We start from the raw sequence: 495 nt of genomic DNA, 5'->3' as shown, positions 1-495 counted from the left end.
CTTTCCTTTCCTTTCCTTTCCTTTCCTTTCCTTTCCTTTCCTTTCCTTTCCTTTCCTTTCCTTTCCTTTTTTCCTCACTTTTCAAGGGAGGAGACGTTTATTTTGATTCACGATTTAAGAGATGCAGTTCATCATGACAGGCAAGATATGTAGGTGTGGCTCTATGGTGGTGAGAGCAGGAGGTGACAGCTTGTATCTCACTAGAATCCAGTATTTCATTTCCTTTATAGGGTGAATAATTACACACTTTATCTGTTGCAGGGACGCAGCCTCTGCCCAGTTCTACCACTAGATGGCATCACTTTCCTAGGAATTTTGTTGTGTGCGCTATTTGGTGAAAATAGATGTGAAGTCTTGATTGCTTTCACAACAAAACTGACTGAGACCTAACTGATTAGTCACTACGGGTCCATTGGCACTCTAGCACACAACACACATCCTGGATATAGGCAATCCATATGTGAGTTAAAGGCAACAGTGACTTCTACAAAAGTA

Source organism: Microtus ochrogaster, chromosome 8 (assembly GCF_000317375.1).
Source record: "Microtus ochrogaster isolate Prairie Vole_2 chromosome 8, MicOch1.0, whole genome shotgun sequence".
Lineage (NCBI taxonomy): Eukaryota > Metazoa > Chordata > Mammalia > Rodentia > Cricetidae > Microtus > Microtus ochrogaster.
This window is presented reverse-complemented; position numbering follows the sequence as displayed.